This window comes from Antechinus flavipes, chromosome 4, assembly GCF_016432865.1.
Source record: "Antechinus flavipes isolate AdamAnt ecotype Samford, QLD, Australia chromosome 4, AdamAnt_v2, whole genome shotgun sequence".
Lineage (NCBI taxonomy): Eukaryota > Metazoa > Chordata > Mammalia > Dasyuromorphia > Dasyuridae > Antechinus > Antechinus flavipes.
Window position 1 is genome coordinate 100310067 of NC_067401.1, and position 25572 is coordinate 100335638.

Genomic DNA, 25572 nt, shown 5'->3' on the forward strand with positions numbered 1-25572 from the left:
TGGAGTGGTGGGAATTAGTTAAGGACCATTCTTGAACATCAACACTGGTGAAGCTATATGAGGGCTTCATTACTATCTCGGCTGAAGGAAGAGTTCAAAGTAGAAGTTAATAGGGACAGGGTTCCAGGAGAAAAAGGGAGATTCCTGCTCCACACCATCTCCAACAACAAACTTACATGAAACCTTCATGAATCTTTATATCTGTATAATACTTTATAGTTTGCAAAGCACTTCATATTAGAGACTTAGAAGACCAAGTGGATAGAAAAACCTGGGTTAAATCCTATCTCTAATACTTGTTAGCCATGTCACCATAAGCAAGTCATTTAATCTCTGTCTACCTCAATTTCTTTACCTAGAAAATGGGGATAATTAAAACACCTATCTCTCAGGGTTGCTGTAAGGATAAAGTAAGATTATATTTGAAAAGTATTTAATACAGTAAATTATATTAGGTACTTAATAAAAGTTTGTTTCTTCCCTTCTCTATATCATGTCTCATTTGATCTATCTTATGAAGGCATCTGAGCAGTTATCTTATTATTCTCACTTTACAGAATAGAATCAAAGAATGTTGGATCTGGAAGGCATGCAGTCCAACTTGAATCCAAATGAAATCTATTCCAACACAACCAGAAAGAAATCATCCAAACTTTACTTGAAGATCTCCATTAAGAACTCCCTCCCTCCCAAGAAAGCCCAATTCATTTATTTGCTGTTGTGGTAGTGTTGGTTCAGCTATTTTCAGGCATGTCTGACTCCCCATACACTCATTTGGGATTTTCTTAGCAAACATACTAGGATGATGTAAAATTTTCTCCCTCAGCTCATTTTACAGATGAGAAAACCGAGGCAAAAGGACTTAAGTGACTTGATCAGCATCACATAGCTAGTAAGTGTCAGAGGCCAGATTTGGACCAAATGAGTCTTCCTCCCTCCAAGCAAAGCATTCTATCTACTGCACCACCTAGCTGCCCCAATCCATTTATGGATAGCTCTAATTGTTAAGAAGTTTTTCCTTATATCAGATTTAAATCTTCTTCATAGCAGTTTCATAGGTTCATAGAGTTAGAACTAAAATTCAACTCAACTCTTTCATTTTAGTTGAAGTCCAAGTTAAGTGACTTACCCAAAATATTAAATACAGGATTTCTAACCCTAAAGCCAATGTCCTTTCCACTGTATTATTCTGCCTCCTTTTTATACCTATATCTACAATCTGAAATCTCTCTTTTTTATTTAATTTTATTTTTAATATTCTTTTTATTAAAGCTTTTCTATTTTCAAAACACATGCCTGGATAATTTTCATCATTCATCCTTGAAAAAAATGTTTCCCTTCCTTCCCCTCTTCCAATATATCCAATATATGTTAAACATGTACAATTCTTATATACATATTTCCACAAATAATCATGCTGCACAAAAATCAAATCAAAAAGGAAAAAAATGAGAAAGAAAACAAAATGCAAGCAAACAACAACAAAAAGTGAAAATACTATGTTGTGCTCCAAGATAAGATTTTTAAGACATCTCATTAATAGTCAACTACTCTTTGGGTCTGAATATTCAATCAAATTTGAATCTTAGTAATGGCACTATTAGTAAACTTGCAACTTACTATCTTCTTGGAAGGAAAGCATGAGATTTCAAATATTTAAATTGTTATTTTCAAATTATTAAAAATCTAAATAAATCACATCAATAATTTTCCTCTGATCTAGTCTAATAACATTGTCAAAAAAGAAAATAGAATATGACTTATTTTTGATGAAAACCTGTGATCATTGCTTCTGTTTCTAAATATTCACTAACAATCTTTTTGAAAAGAATTTGTAGAATTTTGCCAAAAATTAAAGAGAAAATCATTCAATATAGTTTTTAGATAGTGTCTCTTTCTTCCCTCCCACTTTTTTTTTTCCTAAATAAGGACATAGAGCCTTTTCCAGTTCTGATTTATTTCTTCTATACTACATAATCTTTCAAAATCATTGACAATGACTTAATAATCTCATTTTTTTTGCATGTGGTAAGGGGAGGGATTCATGTGCATATTGTGTATGTATGTGTGTATGTGTTTGACCAGTCTCCTTTGAAGTAGTTCATTTACTCCCAGAAACTTGAATTCATTAAATGAAATTAAGTGCTTTCTCAATATCTTTCAACATTGAGTATCAACTCCCCTTTGTGATTTTTTGTTTTGTCCTGTCCAAACCCAAATATCATTCTCTTTGGCATAGACAGCGAGTAAAGTAAGAGATGAGCAGTTATAATTGTATTCCCTTAAGTTATCATCTCATCCCATCCTAACTCTTCTTTGTCATTCTTCTCCCAAATATATCTAAAATAATCCTTTTGTCATCTTCAGCTTTTTTTTTTTAACCAACCTCAGTCAACTCTGTTCTTACAGGTCAAGCCCATATTATTGCATTCATTTTATGCTATCCATCCTTTCAATCGTCTATACATATATTTTTTATATTTAAGTTGGTTGGTGAGTTACTGGTATATCCATCTCAGAGTTGGGGATATTTTTTTCCTTCTATTTTCTCCCTTAGGAACAGTTTCTATTTGGGACTTCAGAATTTCATTCTTGAGAATTTCCCATTCAAGTAAAGTTTGGATGATTTCTTTCTGGTTATGTTGGAACAGATTTCATTTGGGTTCAAGTTAGAATGGATGCCTTCCAGATCCAACAATAGGACACATTGACTATCCTAGTAAATTTTTAATCTATAAATTTTATCCTTTCTCTGAACCTTTTGACATCTCTCCTCTAAACTTCTAGATTGTATATTATATTATTTCTTAATTTACTTTCTTTCTTTTTCACAAATTTTAAGAGAGAATAGTTCCTTCCCCCAAAGGTTTCCATCATTTATTATGACCTTAGAAATATGTCCTTCCTTGTTGATGATAATCAATACAGAATAGAAGTTTCCTTTTCTTTTTGAAAGATAAAATTATCATTAAGGCAAGATGAGAAAGTTATTAGTTACTTATCACACATTGTATAATTAACAAAGAATAAAATGGGAACATAAAGCCATTTTCTTCTAATTCTCAATCAAAGTCCTTTCTACTACACCAGGTTACCTTCAAAGATCAGTTTCTTCTTTTGTTTGTTTCTTCATTTTTTTCCACATGCTGCTTGATGTCCAAAAATTTCAATATATTCATGCTAAATGATTTATGATATATTATCACTGATTCTGGTTGCTGGCTTTTTAGCAAATAGTTGTGTCAGCTGAGCAAGTTCTACTTTAAAGGTAAAATGAAGTTTATTTTCATCACCATTATTAATAACCATCACCATGTAAAAAGCTAATTGAAATGCTAACACAACAAATATTCAGTTCAAGTCTAAATTTTACAAACTATTTCTTTTGTAGACTTGAATATAGAATGGCATAAGACTATGACAGCCAGTAAGTCCCCCAGTCATCATTTAAATCACAGTTATAAGACTTTTTGTTGAGCTGCTATAGAAAGAGTTTCTGCAGTTTACATTGATAAGAGACTGAACTAGGGCAACACAGAACAATAGATAGAGCACTAGTCTTGGAGCTCAGACAATCCAAGGTTGAAAATCTACCTAAGATTTTAGTAACTATGAGATCCTGGTCAAGTCATTTTATCTCTGTGACTCAGTTTCTTCATCTTCAAAATAAATAATTCAGATTTGATGACTACTAGCAGCCATTTGAAATCAAAATCTTGATTCTGTGGTCCTATGGAGTCTGTGATCCTCTGATCATTTTACTATCAAGATATCATTTCTTCATTACAGACTATTTGTTTATTGTTTTTGTTCAACTGTTTTAGTCAAATATTACTCTTAATGATCCCATTTAGGGTTTTCTTAGCCGAGATATTGGAGATATCTACCATTTTCTTCTCCAGTCCATTTTGCAGATGAGGAAACTGAGGCAAAGAGGGTGATTACTTGTACAGAGTGGCTGAGGCTGAATTTGAACTCAGTTTTCCTGACTCCAGGCCTGATGTTTTATCCACATACCCCTACTTCGGTTTATCCTAACTCAATTGCTTAATATAAATATTTGCATTTCTCATTCATGTCTTTTTCCCTGTGGTAAAAACTGTAGAGTGAAGGAACCTGGTTCTTGTATTTAAACTTTTGCAATAACTTTCACTATTCTCAGAGCCCTAAGCACAAATGTCATACTAACAGAGATCTAGAAATAGTTATGAGCCATATAAAATGTTGATAACTCAGAGAAAGAGGGAAGAGAAAGGGCTTTCAGCAAGGGCCTGGCCTGACTTCCAAGAGTTCAGTGGTATCTTCTTTTCAAGAGCCATATGCTATAATAAGGTTTACTTCTCAGAACTCACCAACCTCCACAGAGTATCAAGATCAGATGCCTTAAGGCATTGAGCATTTGGGTCAAGGTGGTAGCCCAGAGGCTATTGTATAATAAGCATTTGGAAAAAAACAGTCTCTATAAGTAAAGCTATAATGCCTCAAGCTAATTTAAAGCCCTGTGGTCATAAACATCTTGTTTATAGTTAACACCATTATTAATAAATAGTTAATAATAATAATAATAATAACCATCCCAAAGGTTCACTATAAGGATCAAATTAGATGACATAGGTAAAGGAGCACTATTTAAATACTAGCTATTATCATTATTATTAAGTGCATAACCTGAAAAATCCAGGTCCCATTAGAAGTGGCGAGGAAACCAATTTTATAACTAATTTATGTAGTGATAGCAATAGAATTATTTCAGAAACAATAGGGTTGAGAAACAATTTAAAAGAAGCAAAAGCGATGCTCATTTCATCATTTCGTGGCACACTTTAGAGCTAGAAAAGACATCTCATTCTTAAAGGAACATTATCATTTCAATCTTGAAATCAGTCAGCTCTGAAAAGTGAGACAAGATGCACTGGTCTCTTTCCTTCCTTCACTATTGCTTGTTACACTGCTTGCTTTGAGCCCTTCTAATTTTGGTAACACTTAAGAATAAAATAAGTTTTTCTTGAAAATATGTGATTCTTACCATGATATCCCAAATAAAATCATCATCAAAATACTTATAATATGTTCAATTTTCTTTGCAAAGGATCTGTATTATTTTTGTCATTATAACGCCAGTGCCTGGCACATAATAAGCACTTGGTAAATGTTTGTTGATTATGGGATCATATAATTTAAAACTGGAAAGATAATCTAGTCCAACTCACTCATTTTACAGATTAGAAAACTGAGGCTTACAATGAAGTGTTTTGTCCAAAGTTACATAATTACTACACAGTAGAGCTTTGGTTAACTAGAATTGGTTAAAGATCCTCTGACTCTTGATCCACTATTACTTCAGGTACACACACACACACACACACACACTTGCTGGCTTATTTCCTCATCCTCTTCATCTACATCCTTGTCACTTAAAAAATCCAGTTTTTCAGATCATTATATTATCACACACTATACATTATTAACACCATTTGCACAACATGACTGATGCTATTATGGATTTGTATGCTGATGAGCAGGACAACAATATTATAAAGAAGCTTTTATTATATTTCCGCACTCTTCGGAGTAAAGTATTGCATACATATACAATATTATTGGTTGACAAGTCTGACCTTGGATAGAATAGAGAAAATATGTCTCCCTTTTAGCAAAAGTGAGGAACTAGGGTGATGCAATACTGCATAGATTGTTAGACATGATTCACGCACTGATTAATTTTGCTGAACTGCTTTTAATCCCTTCTATTTTTGTAATCTTTATTAGAAAGAATTGCTCTTTGGATTCCAGAGTAGAAGAGATATTTAGAAATTAAGGTGATGCAAAGACAAAATGTATCAATGAAAATAAAATATAAACGATATCATCGGTCTAGTTTCTGATAACAATAGCTCAGCCTTGAAACTCACTGAAAGAAATCAGTAGACTGTTCAAATTGAAATGGAACTTTGAAAAGACATATTTGGTTTCATAATAACTACTAATATCAACCTCTTCTATTTCTACATCTATAGTCTTCCCAAATCACTAAGCTAAAAAGGATAGAAGCATCTGCAACATTAGACCAAGTCCCCCTACCTCTTTAATGCTATAAAAATCAAATGGAAATAGGAGAGGGGGAAAAAGGCAAATATGTAAATTTTTTTTCTAGGTTCATTGCCCGATTTTCATTAGATCCACTCTGATTTCTTTTAGGCTGAGGACACATGAGCCAGCATTCATTTCCATTCAAATTCAACAAAATTACCAACAGCCTCAATTATCACGACTCAAGGTCCATCTTGCATGTGCTGTCATCATCTGAGTAACTATTTTTTTTTCTTTTAATCTAGCACAAATTCCAAAGTGATTTGGAGGTTAAATATCCAGAAAGCATCCTGCATTTCACCCACTAAGCTCCTAGACAAGGGCTGCCCTGCCTACAGAAACCCATCCAGCCCTTCCAATGGACTCCCCACATGTCGGTGCCAGACACGTTGCAGATCATGGTTTCCCATTGCTCTCCTGGCTCAGCTTGACCCCTGCTTCATTTATGAGATGTGAGGAAATCACAGCTTGAAGTGCTAAGATTGTGGGTAGTGTAATTTGATAGCCATATACACTTAAGCCAGGAAAAATATCCTCCCACCACAAATGGCTGCAGTTTTAGAAAGCTCCCTGTGGTTCTAGTGCCAGGCACACAGAGTCAGAATTCAGGCAAGAGCAGTTGGTGGGCTCATTTGCCTGTTTATAATTGGCAGCCTGCTTTTTCCAGCTTGTGCCTGTTACTGGTGACCTGTTGAGTCCTAGCAACGACCTCGGGACTTATTTTTTCTTACGAGAATTACCTAATGCCTATCTTCTAGATTCCTTCCAAAAGTGAGTGCGTTGTACTCCCTACTGGCCGGAAAATATTCCCTTTACCGGGGAATATTTGGAGGTCCGTAATAATGGGTGACTAGCCCACTGATTCTCAGCGAGAGGAGCCAGACTTGAACATCGTACTTCAGTTGTTTAAAGAAGTAAAAAGAAATCCGTTGCCCTAACTTAAAGAAAGCCTCTTGGGTGTGTGTATTTTAACTAGACCTGAATTTCTTTAATACTGGAGGTCTCAGTGGGAAGTTTCCTCTCCCAATGTAGATCAACACCTTCTTTGAAACTTAAAGTCTTAAGAAAATTGATGAAACTGAGGGGTAAAGTCATTTGTTCAGAGTCACATAGTCGGTGTGTAAAGGGCAGACTTGAACACAGATCTTCCCAAGTCGGAGAGCAGCTTTCTATCTACAATTCCTAGCATCTTAAAAAATATACATATTATTGGTAGCATTTTAGTGTTTCCTGCTCTTTGAAGAGGGAAAGGAGGCAGCAACCAATGTGCTGAAATCTGAAGAGCACCTGGAGAATCTCCCAACCCATTAGTCAAGCCAGACTTGGTGCAGAGAATTGCTATCATTATACATTTGGATAAAAAAATTTATCTCCTAAAAGTTTTAAAGCAAATAAATATTTTAATGAAATTACAAATAGTATGATCATAGATTTAAAGCAAAGATAGAAAGAACTGAGACTTCATAGACAATTTAGTCTAGAGATTCGCTTAACATTTTTATATGTCCAGAATCCCTTGCAGACTAATGAAACTTATGGACCTTTAGAATCTTTCTCAGAATAATGTTTTTAAATGCATATAATTTAAAATATGTAAGAAGATGAAGGAAATCAATTACTTTGACATAAAGATCTATATTTTCCCATCCAAGTTAATAGAATTCCTGAAATTTATCCATGGATAAAAAGGGTCTGGGGACCCTAAGTTATAAATTCTAATCTAACCTAACCAAAAAATCTGTTTTCTAACAACTCCAACAAAAATTGGTTGTCTACTCTCAGACTGAAGGCCCTCAGAGAAGGATTTACTATATGATCTGAAGCAATCTATCTACTTGGGGAAAATTCTAATTATTACAAAATGTTTCCTTACAACAAACTTCTTGTGCTTTTTGTAATGTCTATTTATTGTTCCTGATTCTATCCTTTAAAGGCAAGGAGAATACATCTAATTCCTTGAGAGCTTACAAATTCTTGAAAATGCTTATCATTATCTGTATCTAGAGAAAGACCTGATAAACAGAAGTGTATACACATACACATAATATTTACTATATATACACTTATTATATACATACCATATATACATATATATGTAAAATTATTTTCTCTGTGTGTGTGTGTGTATGTCTAGGAGTAGCCATCTCTAGAATGGAAGAGGGAAGAAATGAAAAAAAGAAAATACTTATCATTAGAGGTAGCTAGGTAGTACAGTGGACAGTGTCAGGAAGATCTGAGTTCAAATCCTCACAGCACTCTTGGGAGTATCAAATGAGATAATTTATGTAAAAAGCTGGAAGGTACTTTATTAAAGTAAATGCTTATTCAGGGGCAACTAGGTGGAACAAAAAATAGAGCATAGAGCTGGAGTCTGGAGTCAGGAAGATGTGAGTTCAAATTAGCCTCAGTCTTACTAGCTGTATGACTTGGGTGAGTCACTTAATCTCTGTTTCTTTCCATTTCCTCAAGTATAAAATGGGTGTAATAACAGCACTTGGCAGCATTGTTGTCAGGATCAAATGATAAAATAATTGTAAAGTGCTTAGCACAGTGCCTGATACAGGCTGTTGTTCAGTCACTTGTCCTATATAACTCTTCATGACCCTGTTTGAGATTTTCTTGGCAAAGATACTAGAGTGAGGCAAACAGGGTTAAGGGATCCTAGCTTCACACAACTAGTAATATCTGAGGCTAGATTCAAACTCAGACTTTCCTGCCAGGTCTAGAGCTTTAGACACCATATAGCTACCCCAAACTGAAATTTAGTCAAGTAAAATATATATAACTCAAAGACAGAATAACTCAGGCAACGCTCTAACTCCAAAATCTATACTCTGTGTTTTATCTACCTGCCTCTTGGGAAAGGCAACAAATTGACTTGTTAACTCCACAAATTGTGAAAAGGAGTAAGTCCATTAGATTAGTTATCAGAGAACAGAGCCACCAGGGGAATGGGCCAGATGCCAGATGGTATTAATGGAGGTATGGGGAGGCTCAGGAAAGCATTAGATAAACTGCAACTGGGGACCCAGGGCAACAAAGACACAGCATGACGACCCTGGGTACCTGAGGAAGAGGATGCTGAAAGAGAAAGACAAATGGATTTACATTTATTTTATGAATATTTTGTATGTACAAATAGTCTCCAGTCTCTAGGCATTTTCTCTGATTATCTCCCATACCTATAACTCTCTCCCTCCTCCACTCCAATTACTGATCTCTCCGACTTCCTTTAAATCTCTTCTAAACTCTCATCTTTTACTAAAAGCCTTCTCCAACTCCTCTTAACTCCAATGGCTTCTCTCTGTTAATTTCCCATTTATTCTGTATATACTTTGTATTGTATATATTTGTTTGCATATTGTCTCTCTCATTAGACTATAAGCTCCTTAAAGACAGAGACTGCTTTTTGCCTTTTTGTATCCGTAATATTTATCATAGTGCCTGATATAGTGCCTAGGGAGTAGGCATTTAATAAAAGTTTACTGATTGACTGACTAACCTACTTGTTTATATCTGTATCATCTCTGCTGGAGCTTCTTGAGGACAGGAACTGTATCACTTTTTTTCTTTATATCTTGAACAACTAGCACAGGGCTTGACACATAGATTATGGTTAACTAGTACTTCATTGATTAAGATAGGGCAGTGCCAGAATCAAGGAATCAGATGCTTTGTAACTTTGCCTGGGGCTAGTCTTATGCACTAACACTATCCCCTACTAAGAACATGTGGAGACCAGCCTGAAGATTATTTTCTTTTCATATTAAAGTTTCTACACATATTTGTCCCTCATGCGGTGAATATGGCTCAGGGGATGTTCTTTTATGTAGAGAAATTGTTTCTCTTTCATATACTTCTATGCCTTACTACAAAGGCAAGGCATCTGAGTTTTTAAGAGCAACAGCAAGATAAGGAATACATTTGAAAATACTAAGGTCATTAATTTTGCTAATAATGACAGCTTGAGACCTTATTTATTGTTGTTTTTTGTTTTGTTTTGTTTTTTAGGGTGAAGAGTCTGGGTCTATGATTTCACCTGTATAGAGAATTCTAACTATGAAAGCTGAATCTATGAATTCACTTAGACAATTGTCTGAGCGAAAGGTGACTGGATTAGGAACCAAACTTGGAGTCAGGAAGACTTGAGTTCAAATCATGTGTCCCTTGGCAAGTCATTTAATATTTCTCAGTCTCAGTTCTCTCATCTGTAAAATAGGAATAATAATAGTCTGTACCTAATAGAATTGTTGTGAGGATTCATTTAAATAACCTATGAAAAATGATTTGTAAACCTTAAAGAGAAATTTGACTATTTGTTATTATTATTAATTATTATTATTGTCAATCAACATAACTAGTACAAATCAGAGGCAAAAATTGACTCCAAAAGAAATGTTTCTCACTATGGCCCACTGCTTCTTGTGATAATGGAAAGAAGACTGGAGATAAAGCCAGAAGACCAAGATTTAAATCCTGTTATGCCACAGTTCTCTTTAACTGTCCTGACTCAGTTTCCCTGTCTCAGTTTCCTTAACTGTTCTGTCTCTGACCCAGTAAAACTAAGGATTATTCGCTCTTGGGTTATGAATTAGCAAGATAAAAGAGTAGATCTCCTGACTCTTTTAGGGATTTACAATATCCCTTAAAATATTCCGAGATAACCCACGATATCTTTACTTCTTTGTCTCTGGAATTTTTAGGTTTTATGGCTTCCCCTGCCTGATAAAAAAAACTTTCCCTCCCTTTCTCTTCTTTGTCTCCAAAAAGGTATTTAAGAAGTTGGGGTTCCTCCATTCATGGCTGGAGAATGGCGTCTGGCAGCTGTATGCTGGACGCTGGATTCTTTGGGTCCTCCAGCCCTGGGACCAATATGGATTCCTTGGTCCCAGTATACTTATCTCTGTCTGACTGGATAATCTGGGTATGAGTCCTGTCCAGTCAATCTTACTCTCCCATTAATAAAATATTAAAACTCTCTAATCTCTCTCCTGCCTCAGTTTCTCCGGCATTACAATTCCAGCTCTAGAATTTACTACCTTTGTGATTTTTGTCAAGTTGCTTAACTTCCCCGTTTCTCAATTTTTCCATCTTTAGGACACAGCAATTGGACTCGAAAGCCTTTGAACTTCCTTTCCCTACTAGACTTATGGTTCTACAGACATTATTAAGAGACCTTCCATTTCCATTTTCATTCCAGGAAGTCTCTGTTATTTGGGAGCCAAATTCTCATTTCTAGTAACCATGGCTGTTGCCCAGGAGAACCTATTCTAAGGACAATTCTCCATTAGAATGTAATCTAAGACACCAGAAGCTAGACATCATTATCATTCCTATTACATAAGCAAATGAGCACTGACAGCCTTGGAGGTGGGGAGGAGAGGAGGGATAAGGAGGGAAGAAGAAGCTAAAGCCAAATTTTCCAGGAAGTTGGTTTCAGTTGAATAAGCTTCCATGAAAGATGCCATTTATAGATATGTGAAATCAGGTGATACATGCTCCAGGTTAGAGGTACAGAGCTTTTGGAAAACAGGGCAGTAAAAGATCTCCAACAAAAGTCTCTCCCCTTCATGGTCTAGTAAGCAGGCAACTGCCCAAATCAGCACACCTCATGTCAAAGCCAGGCTGTTCACTTCTGAACATTTTCTTTTCAGTAGCTACAAAAAATTGACAAATGCCATCCTCAGAGCAAAAACAAACATTGCTAAGTAGCAATAAATCAAGGGAAATGTGGAGGCTGAGAGTCAATTAAGAGGAACTGGTCGGTGCTCATTTGCAAAGTGAGATGGCCCTGCCTCATTACTAGTCTTCACAGGGAGAATCTATCCAACCCAATACCACAGCTTGTGAGAACCAGGGGGTGTTCATTTATTTTCTCATTTCCAGAATAATAAAGGAAATAACTCAATCAAATAGCTTTGTATAATTGTCACAAGTCATCATCTTTGTTATATCCTTCTCCTCCCTAGTCCCCTAAATAATTTTATGATTTCTATCAAGGAGAATTAAGGAGAAAGGGGGAAAAAAAGCACAACTCAAAGGCCCCATTTTTGTGATGAATGGAAGTGACAGAATTATCTTCTGAGGCTTAGAGTACAGTACAATCACATTAAATTCCCTCAGCTCAAGAAATGTCATCTTTACATCGGCTGTTACAGGGGGAGAAAAAAAATGTTTTCCGCCTGAGGCAGTTATGATAAGGGATTTAAAGCCCAGTGCTATGTGGGCCAAGAGATATAATGGGAAGCTTCCCAGCATCTAAAGTGTCTGTAGCTCCCTACTTTGTAACTAATGTTCTCACACTTGTTGTGTGACTCCAAGCAACTGGGGAGGGGGGCTGTACAAGCAAGCAGGAGAGGGCAGCTGGAGAAGAAAGTCACTAAATGAGTCACTGGAAATTTTACATGCAATATTTTGTCTACATTTACCAGGTTTCTAGAGAACTGTCATTAGTAAAAGGGGGGGGAGGGGAGGAGGGAGGGGAGAGGGGAAGTAGAAATGTGCATTAACAAGATGTTTTTTTTTAAATGGCCCCACATGAGAAATGGGTCCACAAAATGTTCCATGAGAATTTTTACTTTTATTAATCATGTGGCTGGAGTTAACAGGTTCATCACCCATTGGCAAATTAAACTATCACACAATCTTGACAAGTCTTCCTTGAATTATTAAAAACCTTGTCATTTAATTAATGATAAATTGGTTCTCTACCTACTGGGGTTCCCACTGACACCACGATTAATTTTTCCTTTAGATTTTCTCAACTTTTCAGCTTGACTGCAAGAACAAAAAACAAATAATGCAATGAAGAGCTTAAGTTTTCTGGTTCCCCTCCCCCTTGAAATCTTCTGATTTAATCCATTTTTCAATTAAATGAGATTTGAATTTGCTGCAATAAAGCAGTCTTATTTGCTCCTGTATTTTCTGTTAATGTCCCTCTAAAATTGCTTAGTATACTATGAAAATATTTCATATCTATTCTTCTGTATACCTACTGAGTGCTTCTCAGCCCCAAGAAAATGAGCTCCTTTAGGGCAGGGTCTCTTGTGTTTCTGTCCTCATAGCCTTACAAAGCACTGTTCCTGGCACATATGATGGATGTAGTAAAAACGTGTCCATTATGGAATGTTTGAACATTTCTAAGGGTATAGAGACATAAATAATATAGAATCATGGAAAAAGAAAATATAAACACAATCTTAACCAAACTTTTTTCTTAGTACAATTGAGTGAAACTGTGTCTATAAGAACTGATACATCTCAGAGACAGTTACTTATCTTTCTTCCCTAGTGATCACTCACTTTTAGCATTGGAAGTCAATAAATCTATTAACTGATTTCAGTGGGCAGTATCACCATGTCAATCACCTTCCAGGCCAGGAAGTTTCAATTCCCAATACCCTTTCCCCTCCTCCTCTATCATACAATCTTAAAAAAAAAAAAATCTTTCCACTTTCAGTTTTAATCTCCCCTCCTCAGAGAGTCCATCCTTCCTTCTTAAGTCTTTAGCTTTATTGATCAGGAGTTCTTCTTTTTATAACAACATATACAATTCCTCTCCTACCTAATATTCTCTCCATGAAATTTTCCTTTTTTTATTATTATTATTTTATTTTATAATAACTTTTTATTGACAGAATCCATGCCAGGGTAATTTTTTTTTTTACAACATTATCCCTTGTACTTGCTTCTGTTCTGATTTTCCCCCTCCTTCCCTCCACTCCCTCCCCTAGATGGCAAGCAGTCCTATATATGTTAGATATGTTGCAGTATATTCTAGACACAATATATGTGCGCAGAACCGAGCAGTTCTCTTGTTGCACAGGAAGAATTGGATTCAGAAGGTAAAGATAACCCGGGAAGAAAAACAAAAATGCAAATAGTTCACATTCATTTCCCAGTATTCTTTCTTTGGATATAGCTGCTTCTGTCCATCATTTATCAATTGAAACTGAGTTAGGTCTCTTTGTCAAAGAAATGCACTTCCATCAGAATACATCCTCATACAATATCGTTGTTGAAATATATAATGATCTCCTGGTTCTGCTCATTTCACTTAGCATCAGTTCATGTAAATCTCTCCAAGCATCTCTGTATTCATCCTGCTGGTCATTTCTTACAGAACAATAATATTCCATAACATTCATATACCACAATTTATCCAGCCATTCTCCAATTGATGGGCATCCATTCATTTTCCAGCTTCTAGCCACTACAAACAGGGCTGCCACAAACATTTTGGCACATACAGGTCCCTTTCCCTTCTTTAGTATTTCTTTGGGATATAAGCCCAATAGAAACACTGCTGGATCAAAGGGTGTGCACAGTTTGATAACTTTTTGGGCATAATTCCAGATTGCTCTCCAGAATGGTTGGATTCGTTCACAACTCCACCAACAATGCATTAGTGTTCCAGTTTTCCCGTATCCCCTCCAACATTCATCATTATTTTTTCCTGTCATCTTAGCCAATCTGACAGGTGTGTAGTGGTATCGCAGAGTTGTCTTAATTTGCATTTCTCTGATCAATAGTGATTTGGAACACTCTTTTTTCTGAAATTTTCAATAGCACCGTTTACCTCATCATATCCCATTGTGCATTATATTTATTAAATAATTATTGCATATGTTCATGTCTTCCCCTTACCCCCAAAGATTATAACCTCCATGAAGCCAAGGATCCACTCCTGATTTATATAGCTAGTTTTCAATAAAAAGTGTTGAATAGGGGAATAAATACATAAATGATTAAGGGATAAAGTTTTTATAATAACAATGGCTACTAAGACCAGTAAATCATTAGCTCTAGTATTGATCATGTATTAAATTTAAATGAAAATGAAAGGTAGCTTTTCAACTTGTCATTTAGCCCCAGAGTTACTTTCCATTTGACAAACATTTTCTAACCCAATCCTGGATTACTACTACAATCTACCTTAGTCACTATTAAATGAAGCTGAAAATAATCATATAACTATGCCATCTAGAAGCAATACAAATCTATTTTATCTGCTGTCAAGTAGGACTTCAGTATAGCAAAGACAATCTTTTATTCATCTGTAATTGATTTTCTATAATCTGCCACCTCTAAAGACAATTCCAAGCCTCTCCTTGAGATTCCCTTACCATTCCCTTTCTCACAACTTCTCCCTTTGCTTGATACTTACCTCATATTTATTTGAGAAAAGAGACTATTATGGAGCTCCTCTCTTCTCCTTGGGAAGTCAAGAGACTTCTCAAAGTCTCTTGAAATCATCTCTCATTCATTCTCTCTTTTATTGCGGTTCCTAACTAAAAAGTGATCCTTCTTCTTACCTCAGCCAAACCATTAAATGAACTTTTCATTTCTTTTCCAGCAGGTTACTCCCTATATCATTTTCTCTAATCTTCAATCTCTTCATATCTACAGGCTCCTTCTCTATAAACATTCTCAACTTCCTCCTACCCTAAAAACTCCTTATTAGCTCTCACCATTCCCTCAGACCATTTTCCTATGTGTCTCTTCACTTCATAGCCAAAATCTTTTGAGTAAAGGGATGTTTGTATCCTTTATCTTTACTTTACCCCTTCTCATTCACTTTGAAAATCTTTGCAATTTGATGTGCTCCCTTCTCACTCAGCTGGAGTGATTCACTATTTTCATCAAAGTTATCAATGGTCTCTGAATTGGCAAGTCCAATGCCCTTTCTTCAATCTACATTCTTTTTAGTCTCTTTGTAGAAAGGGATAGTAGATAGAGTGAATAGAATATTGGAAATTCCTTTAGGAGGAGTTTTTACTTACCATCTATGTGACCCTGAGCAGGTCACTTAATTTATGCCTCAGTTTTCTCAATTGTAAAAAGGGGATAATAATAGCACCTACCTCATAGAGTTGTTGTGACGATCAAATGAGATGCTTAAATAAATGTTTGTTCCCTTTCCCTTCTGTCTCTTCCATCCCTCTTGGATTCTTTCTCCTTTTCTTTGATTTTTTTTCTCCATGCTGTTTTCCATTTCTCTTATATATGACCTCTGTTTCCTTTGCTGGTTCGTCATCTATATCATGCTCCCTAACTATAAATATTCTTCAAGGCTGTTCAGGCCTCTCTTCTATTCTTTCTATATCTTCTCATTTATTGACAGCATGAGCTCCATATGATTTGTCTTTATTCAGATTATTCTAAATTCTAAACATCCAGTTTCTTTTAGACTGAATCTCCCTTAAGATCCTTCTAGCCTTAGATCAGATCCTATGATCTCACAAAAACGGTTTCAGAGGGTAATAAGAAGCATGGAATGAATGTAAACCAATGTAAATCAAAACTAAAGGTTAATAGGAATACGACTTGCACTGTGTTTGAAGGTTTCCAGGTATTTTATATTATCTGATTCCTATATCAAACCTTTGAAGTAGGTAGCATAGCCGCATGCTATAATGCCATCAGTACATAAGGAAGGTAAAATTCAGAGGTGAAATGACTTGCTCAATATGAAATCTTTTTTTTTTCTTCACCTAAAAATATAGTAGGGGTTGTTCTTCCTTTTCCCATTCTGTGGCCATTACTGCTTAGGCTTCCAAATTCTCAAGCATGAATTAGTTAAGACCAGAAGCCCAAATACATGATAGATTAGATATGAATAACACAGAGATCAAAAGTATTATCCTCAAATACCACTATAATTAAAAATTGGAATTTGGGGTGGATACAAGTTGACAAAGTCCCAAGTCATGTTATACTACCCTTGTCTCTTTATTTAGATTTAAAATTAAAGAATCCATGAGAAGCAAAACAAAATTTTAGATGGTAGTAGTAGGAATAAAATATCCAGTAATATGTACCTAAAACAAATCACCATTTGGACTTAAGACCTTTTTATGAAAAAAAAACCACCACTCATTGAGAAGGCAAGCAATATGATTCCTATTATATAATGAAGTCATGCAAAATATTTCCACAGTGATTATGTTGCAAAAAAAAAAAAAAAAAAGACAAATAAAGTGGAAAAAAGATGCTTCATTCTGTACTCATGTCAGTTCTCTCTCAAGGTAAATAGCATTTTTCATCATGTCATGTGATTTTTCACAATAACCCTGGGAAGCTGCTAATATTATCTACATTTTATGACTGAGGAACCTGGGGCTGACAGAGAATAAGTGACTTAACCTAGGTTCACATAGCTAGTGAGTATCTAAGTCAATTCTAGATTATCTCATTTGTTTTTTTTTGCTTCTAAAGACCAAAGCTAACTAGTAGTTTCAAATCAGGGATGGATTTGTTACTGTATAGAAATTCTGAGGAAGGAAAGACCACTCTCAGCTGGATAACAGAAATCCTGGATGATTAAATAACTTGTTGATGGTCATACAATTAGTATGCGATAGAAATGGGATTTGAATCCAGATCACAGAAGGATTCAAAGACATAAAGCTTTAAACTGAGCTTTGAATAATGGGAACAATTTTTATAGTAGAGACAGGCAGGAGGACAGCATGTAGCACAGAAAACACAACACTTGTATTTAGGTGATTTAGGTGTGCAAATTAATGTTGTTTTCCATAAGATTCTGTACTTGGAGTAAGGAAGATCTGCATTCAAATTTAATCTCAGACACTTACTGAGTGACTCTGTACAAGTCATTTCCTCAATTCCCTCTTCTATAAAATGAGTATAATATTAGAACCTTCCTTATTTATAATGTTGTTACAAATAGCAAGAATATATATGTAGAAAGAGACAGAGAGACAGAGAGAGAGTACCTTGCAAAGCTTAAAGCTAAAGAAATGTAGGTTGTTATCAATATTACCTCCCTTTTGTCATTCTGAACTTCCATTTTAATACATTAAATGGAGATGATAACAATAATAACACACTTACTTTAAGGTTAAAACTATTTTCTTTTCAATAACTTTATAAAATAGATAGCACATATGTTAAATCTTCATTTTGTACACCAGAAAATAGATTGGAAGAATTAAAGGATTTGTATATCATTATTATTTAAATACCTGCCTAACTAGGTTATTTTGAAAAAAAGTACTTAGTTATGTAAGCTATTACCATATAGGGGGAAGATTCACAAGCCAAGATGAAAGTGGATGGCCTTCTTGGAAGAACATGAGAAAATGTACAGATAAAGAAAGGCCAGTAAACGCTAACAAAATAAAATAGACTTTTCTAGTTTCATAAATAAATCAATTGATAAACATTTTTATTTCTATATTTTCTATATGCAAGGGGTAGGGAAGCATTAGAGATACAAATGTAATGGGGGAGCAGACTGGCCAGTAAGAGCCAGGTCCTTCGAGAATACTTGAATTTGCCCTTCATGGTGGGTTAGACCAAAAATGTGCCAAGTTTTTCTTGGTTGGTTCCAATCCAACACATGAAACTTGGGATAGGCAGTTTCCAATTATGCGTGATTGAAAGTTTGGAGTCTTGAGGCCAAAAATCTTTCTAATTTGATCTGGAGGCAGAGGGAATGATGACTCAGGAGAGGCTGAGCCAGAACTATGTGTGTGTGCAAAAGGTTTGAGCAAATGATCTCTCTCTTGCTTCCCCGGAGACCTTCAAGTGAGGAGGGTTGCTTTGAGTTGCTGGGTATGTTCTTTTATTGGGAAGAAAAAGAGTGAAGAGAGGGAGAGTTAGTTGCTTCCTGATCCACCCAAGGATGAAGAAGAATCTCTTGTGAGCAAGAATACTGCTGGCTAAGGATTCTAGAAAAGCACCAATTCTCCAAGTCCAGCATACAGCCATCCCTACAGGATAATATTCTATAATAAGAAAAGAATTTCTAGAGACAGGAGAAAGTAGGTATCCCTTAGCTCTATGAATGCCATCATATTGTAAGTTTGAGATCACTTTTACTGGAGATCTAGTATTCCTGTGCAAAGGAAGAGTTTGCCTCCAAGATGGGAGAAATGTTCTATAATTATTATTTTTGCTCTACCTTCTCAGTAATATTCTTTCCGAGAAGGTGATTGATAATAACATCTACACTGAAAGTGGAGGGGATCAGGAACATCATATCATAAGCCATAAACCCTCAGGATTATACTTAGCATATGCTATCAACAGAATGTAAGTTTCTTAAAGACAAGGACTATTATTTTGTATAACACTTTCTAATGCAATGTGACTTGGGAGGTATACTATACAAAAAAGAATTAGTTCCTGATTTCAAGAAACATTCTAATGGTCGGAAAATATGTATATATGAAACATATATGAAATACATAATGTAAAGCTTACAAGTCAAAGAAACCCCAATGAAAAACAGCCAAACACAAAAAATTCATCCACCTCAGCCTCCTCAGGAGCAGAGATTACATGGGTAAACCATAAAGCCTGGTAGGAACCACCTTAGGGGAGGCTCAATTAAAACTAATATGCAAATTAGTTGAACTTCAGGTCACTAGGCCCACTCCTTTTTTGCCCCATAAGAATCTCTTTGTTTGACCCTTCTTTTGGGGAGTGACCCAACTCAAACATTCTGAGATTTCTCCTGTCTTTTGAACCTTGGAAACCTTGCTCTAATCTCAGGAACTCCCTGATTTATTCTAATGTATGAAGCCACTGAAAATGGCTGAACTAAAAATATAAGAATTTTGTAATCTCTCCTCCTTTTTCTTTTAATCATGTCTAGGATCTTTGAAGATCTCATTCATTTCTAAGTCTTGCCTGTGAATTGAGTCAAAAGTTCAAAATCCATTGCAAGGACTAGTTAGTGAAGATTAGTAGCAACATATCTAGAATAAGAATTTTCTGATGCCTTCAACTGTCATGTTTAAAAAGAAAAAAAAAAAACCAAAACCTCAAAAATGATTATATGGTATTTATTTCTGTTTGAAGATCTTAACGCATATCCCAGGATACTAATCTCATTTTTTTCTTCACTCCTTCCTATACTCTCATCTGTCTTCTCTAATCATAGCCACCTTTTTTTTTCCTTTCACAGTTCACTTTTATTATAAACTACCCGAGTTTAAGCTCTTATCTCATCTCCTCTCTTAAAATAGCCTTCAAATCCTCTAGTCTGTTCTCTCTACTTTTTATAAACCACTGCCTGAATTGTTGTCCTAACATGTTACTCTGATCACATCACTCAAAAACCTTCAGTGGGTCCACAATACTTACTGAAAAAAGCCTAAACTCCTGATCCTGGCATTCAAGGCTGTCAGTGATCTAGACCCAATCTTACTTTTAGTCTTATTTTATATTATTCCCCTTCTTGTCAAATTGAATTACTCACCATCTGTATTATTGTCCTGCCCTCTTCTATCTCTGTGTTCGTGCCATCTGCTCTTTTTGGAATGATCTCCATCTGTTTTAGTCCCATTCTTCCTTTTAGGTCCTAATCACATGCTACATCCTATGGGCTACTTTCCTGATTCTTCCTTCTGCCTTCCAGCTAAAAATTTCCCCATTCTCTTCAGGTTCCTCATAGTATTTGGGGGGTTCCTTCTTTAAAATTTAAGAAGAAGACAGAATGTCATGAGAGGAAGAGGGATATATGTGATACCATATACTATCCTCTCCTTGTTTGGGAAATATCATTTGTATGTGTATAATTATGGCCATCCAGTTCAAGTAGCTAAAAAGGAGCTAGAAGTATTTGAGTTAGCCATAGTTGCCATTACTAATAATAAAAAAGCCTGGTCAGAAACCCCAATGATCCCTCTACTTATTTTACATCTAATTAACAACATAAAAATTAATTTCTAAGATTTCAAGTAAATTTCTAATAAGATTTTTAAAAAATCTTCATTATCTTTATGGCATTAAAAGTACCTTTGACCTGGTATTTACTAGCTTCATGATAATATAGATTAAATTCAAATGTGTATTTTGTAGGGAGGCTATAATCTCAGAAAGCAAATGGAAATACTATTGAGAAATGGAAATAAAGAGGGAGAGCAAAGGAAGTGTATCATATGTACATGTGCATGTATATATGTTTGTATATATGAAAATATCTGCCACAGCAGAAGAGACTTGGCCACCGATACCTGAAAACATGAGATCTTCTATTTAATAGTAATTTTCTCCCAAATACTTTTGAAAGATTGAAAATTAAATCTATCGGAAAACAAAACCCATCTATGAATCTAAGAAATGCCTCTATGAATTGTAGGCTTAATGAAGATAAAACCAGGTTTGATTATGAGGGCCAAGAAGCTTAAATTTAAAATTTTTGATGACTCTAAGCTTCAAAGAAAAGGAAGAGCCAGAGCCTCCACTGTCAAAGCAGAAAGTTTTAACTTTCCTGGCTCAGATGCATGCTAGTAAGATTAGAGAACAAGGAAAACAGACTACAGGATACCCCATCATTTCATGCAGGCTCAGCTTCTGCCTCCTTGGCAGGTCACTCTTTTATGTTTCACAAGGCAAGATTTAGCCACTGACTCTGGAAGGCTGCATAGAAAAAGTCATTCCAGCTGCTCTCCTCACCTAACTTTTTTTTTCTGATGGTTTGATAAAGAACAGGCAGTCTGGAGCATATGGAAATGATAACAAACACAAATGAGACCCCTCTGTACGTAAAAAGTTAGATATTAAATTAGGGAAAAGGAAAGGCACATTTAGGGAACCATCCCATGACTCCTGATACCCCAAAGCAAATCCCATTGGGAATAAATTCTAAGGGTCAATCTTTGGCCCTGAAATATGTAGATTGGTTTTTTATATAATTCATATCCATGAAATAAATGTCAACTGTGCCCTTTATTTAACATTAAGCAAATTCCACCTGATGAGATATGGGATTTTGTATATAAGGACAGGAGGAACCTCCTTTTGAACATATCTCCACTTTAGCCATGTATGGCTCAGCAGCCTATTCTCCCAACTTGATTCTCTTCCCCTCACCTCCATTCCCTGATTCCTTCAATTCCCTTTTATATATGGTTTTCCTTCTTTAAAGCCTAATCTTATATCATTTCTCCCAGATTGAATTTTTTTTTGAAGTGAGCAGAACAAAAACTCTATACACAGAATAACACTGTACAGATGATCAAATTTGATAGACTTTGCATTTCTCAGAAATACAATGATCTAACTAAGTTTCAAAAGACTAATGATGGAAAGTACTATCCACATCCAGAGAAACAACTATGGAATCTGAATATATATTAAAGCATACAATTATCACTTTGTTTTTGTTGTGGGTTTTTTTTTTTTTTGAATTTTTAAATTTTTTATTTTAATAGTATTTTTATTTTTGTAAAATTTTGAGTTTCAACTTTTTTCTCTCTCCCTTTCTTTTTTTAAATTTTTTAAACATGTGTTATCTCTCTTTTTTTAAATTAAAGCTTTTTATTTTCAACATTGACCCTTTCAAGACCTTGTGTTCTAAATTTTCCCTTCAAAGAATATGCACTGAAAACTTTTTGAGCGTAGTTCCAAATTGCTCTCCAGAATGGCTGGATCTGTTCACAATTCCATCAACAATGTATTAGTGTCCCAGTTTCCCACATCCCCTCCAACATTTGTCATCTTAACCCATCTGACAGGTGCATAGTGGTACCAGATTGAATTTTTTTAAGAGGCCATTCTCTGCCTCATTTCTTATGTAGCCTTAATCACTGAATGGGTGTGGCTTCAGCCATACTAAGACCTGTGAAAGACCTTAGCTTAAAAATTCAGGCGCTCCCACTACATCTAGAGCCATCTGTACTCATCCTGATCTACATCTGATCACTGGATCCAGATGGCTCTGGAGAAGAAAGTGAGGCTGGTGACATTGCACAGTGCTCCCTCACTTACATCCAATTTGTCTTTTTCTCACATTTCTTTTCCAATGCTTAGAACAGTGTCTTGAATACACTAAGTACTTAATAAATGTTCTATCAATCAATCTATATGTTGATCAATCAGTCTGTCTATCCAGAAAATTCCTTTCCTATAAAAGCAATAAGTAAGGACTTTGAGCAGACCTCCATTTTTGTCCTGCCATCCCAGCCATATCTTTGCATAGCTTTAAGCACTTCAAAATAGGAACAAAAATTTTAAAGCCACCATATATAAGTTGGTTGGTTTGTTTTCAAAATAGCAAAAGATTTTAAATCTAACTCTGGCTCCTAGACACTAGCTTATGAGAGGTTTTTCTGTTAAACTAGGGCAGAAACAGTCCATTCAGTTCAAAAGTATTCTCAGCTTGTGATTTCCAAACCTAATTTCCCTCAAAGAGGGGTAGCTTGAGTTTTATTCTATTTCCTCATGGATTTTTGACTATCTAATTTTTAAGTTGAAAAAAATACATCTTTATTTCCCCTAGCTTATCTGTCTTTTATCAGGGGATGTGCAAAACCTACTGAGACAATCTATTCAACTTTTGGATGGCTCAAATCGTTGGGAAAAAAATTCTGACATTAAACTCAAATACATTTCTTTTTCTGCTTGCACCATTGGACAAAGTTGAGAAAACCTTCCACATTAACCCTTAAAATACTTATACAAGGCTATCATATCCTTCACTCTTCTAGGCTAAATATCTTCTCAGGCTAAATTTTCCTAATTCTTTCAATGGATCTCTGCTCTGGTCACTTTCACTTAGAAAATTTCCATTTCATCTTTGTTAAAAATGAGACACCTTTATTAAATTAGCCAGGGGTCACCAGATCAGAATAGAATATCTTAGAACTATTCTTTGTCATCCTGGATATTATAATTCTTGCTGTAATTTTTGAGTGCATGAGTTTTTCACTGCCATATTAAATAGGTGATTCATAATGAATTTGCAATTCACTAAAGTCATCAAACTTTTAGGCCACTGTTAATCCATCACTTGCTTATAAAATTTGTTTTAACTGAAATATAAGACTTCATATTTATTCCTATTAAAAATCATCTTGTTGGACTTAGCCTCACATTCTAGTTTGTAAAGATAATAATAGTTAACATTTATATAGCACTCAATATGTTCCAGGCACAATGCTAAATAGCTCACAATTATTATCTCATTTGATTCACAGAACAACCCACAGTGATATACTTAATTATTATTCCCATTTAACAGATGAAAAGACTGAGACAAACAGAGGTTAAATTATTTACCCAGGATTGGCTAGCAAATATCTGAGATTGAATTTGAACTGAAATCTACCTGACTCTGGGCCCAGACAGAGATCTACCTATTTATCTGCCCTTACGTTCCTATGGTAGTTATATGTCTCAGATTTGATAAATATGCTACTTCTGTCCTAGATTGATGAATAAAAATGGTGAAATTGCTGAAAATTGTAAAAAAAAAAGATACTGAAAAAATTACACATGAGCAATCAACTAGAGATATTCCAAAATCTCTCAAATAACTTAAGAGAAAATAAGTTCTACAAAATTGTTTCTAATACCTAGCAATTATCATTAAGTCACTAGCAATTACTAAGAAGATATCAAAAGAAAAGACTCCTGTTTAAATAGCATAATTTTGTTGATATACATATCTTTTTTCATGCCCATAAACATATGTGTGTATTTGAATGTCAGGTAAGTCACGTTTTGCTTAATTTTGGAAATAAGGAAGAAAGACTGATATACTACTAAATCTAGCAGGAAAATTAATTATGGCATATGTGTGGTATTGTCTCCTCATTTTGAAAAGGCTGCAGAAGGGTACAGAGAGAGGCTTTCAGGAAAATGACCAAAAGAAAACCAGGAAAATATTTTGTCTCAGTATCTCCAAACTGGGGAAGGAGACAAGTCAACATTATTCTAGGGCTCCTTACATTAGCATAAGTCCTAGAAATAAAAGAAACTTCTCACATACTCTTTGCTGTGTCAATGCCACACTGATTCCAGCTTCTCCCATCTTTCTGGTACCCAAAATTTCTCATATGGAAGCAAATGATAAGTCAATGATTTTTAAAAGTTGCTTGCATACTGTTAGACACAAATATGACCTTATTAAGATTTCAGAGTATACCTCAGGAATCTGATCTCTCCTCTTACAAACTCTTAAGGGAAAGAGGTCCCTACTGGCATAGTATCTATTTTAATAGTTAATGCTTTGAGAAATAGCCTACCAGTAGGTTATTTAACAATTTCCAAAATAGTAGCAAACTGTCTTGGTAAAAATAAATAACTATCTAGGAAGAAGGTCTTTATTGTGTTTCAGAACTTGCTTTCCTAATTAGGAGTAGAATTTAGTAGCTGTGATTTATTTGGTTGCTTTTTTTAAAGGACGTCATCAGGAACTGAAATTTTCTTGATATGCTATAACATAATGTACATTTTTCAAATGTACATTCCTATTGAAGGCAAAAAAAAAAAAAAAATGAACCAGGAATTTTCACGCTGGTTTTGATTTAGGATTCAAAACAGAACCTATAATGTACATTTTTTCATTGTTCCAAAACATGCATGAACTGGTTTAAAATCCACAGGACTCCCTCCATGACAGTGAAAGGAAAGCAGATTGAGATACAAATTCAAATTTTAGCAACATCAACAAGATTTTCTTTCTTACTCTGAAACATGAAATTCATGGAATTTCTTCCTAGCCTT

At 35.1% G+C, this 25572-nt stretch overlaps 1 protein-coding gene across 1 annotated transcript in view; it reads right to left on the reverse strand.

Moving 5' to 3' along the window:
- The window catches only part of DISC1 (DISC1 scaffold protein), an 88393-nt gene that overhangs the window by 59753 nt on the left and 3068 nt on the right, over positions 1-25572 (reverse strand). The window lies entirely within an intron of this gene.